Here is a 1349-nt window from a genome sequence, read left to right on the forward strand (position 1 = left end):
GCTTACTTTCATAGGGTTGTTTGTTCTTTTCAGCTGAGTTATATTCACCTATTGGAAATACACTTGTTGAAATTGTCTTGTCAGATTGAAGTGTATCAATTGTAAAGATGTTTATACATCCCAGCCTGTTTATACCAAAAATGTTTAAAGGAGTTAAGAACTGTGGAATATCTTTATCTATGGTAAGCAGAATCTGAGCCAATAGTTTTTGTATCCAAATTTGTTACATTTACATACCCTTGAGTCTTTTAGATTAGTTTTATTATGCACAGGTATGGTGTTGGTAATCTTGGAAATTAGTATGATTGTGTATTTTAAGAAGAAATTACAGTGAAGGAACTCAAATGTGTCTACAGTTGAGTGAGGCTTAATACTGGTGGTTCTACCTTCTTGGAACTACTTTTCCTGTATTTATTTTGGAATAGCAATATCAAAGTGTTTTTAAAGTAAAATTCAAGATAGTCACTTAAAAAAAAAAATTTTAAAAATCATTCCCTGTTGTGGAAAAGGTTGTCTATGTGAAAGGAAATACCAGTTCTGGCTTAAGTAGACCAAAGTCATAGTGGACTTCAAGATGAGTTGAGAAATAGGTAGGTTAGATGGATCTCAGGATGTCAGTTCACAAAACCTGAACCTTTTGGGATAAGTTTTGATTTTCATGGGACTTGGACAAAAGCAAGCACAAACATTTTCTACCTGAAATTGTTGTGATTGGGTCAATACTGCTACCACATGTGCGTAGTTATGCACAAATTTATGTCAGAAGCACCTGTCTCTCACATCCTAAGGCTGTGTGAAGCATGCAGGAGTGCAGGGATGGTGACCCTCTCCTGTACGGTGAACACTGGTTGACAATAACTCCCCCAGATGGTCTTCAACCTGTACAGAGAGCTCCATGACTACCGAGTAGTTAGTAATACATGCATACCAGGCATCCCGTGCAAGCTGTGATACCTCTGTGTGTCTGTATACATGTGCTTATGGCATGGCTTTTCAAAAGTTGTCTGGGGCAACGGGGCTGCCTTTTGTCTTATGTGTGCGCTTGAGGGTGCCGATTGCTCCTTGCACATAAGGCTAGCCACTAGGGAAGACCTGTGGGGGATTGGATGGGGCAAGGATCCCGTTCAGTGCCTAGCCACTGTCAAGAAATGCAGTCTATTTAGTGCTTGGTTTCTCTTAGAACAAACTTCTAAAGGTGCTCCACAGTTCTGCCCATTCCCGCGGTGGTGTCCGGGCACCAGTGGGGTGCTGTGCAGGTGTGTCCGCAGGGGTGTGTTTGGCCCGGCTGCGTGTGCTGGCGTCCTGGGAACCGGTTTGTCGGGGCCAGCGCAGGACACCTCCCTCGACAT

Source organism: Poecile atricapillus, chromosome Z (assembly GCF_030490865.1).
Source record: "Poecile atricapillus isolate bPoeAtr1 chromosome Z, bPoeAtr1.hap1, whole genome shotgun sequence".
NCBI lineage: Eukaryota > Metazoa > Chordata > Aves > Passeriformes > Paridae > Poecile > Poecile atricapillus.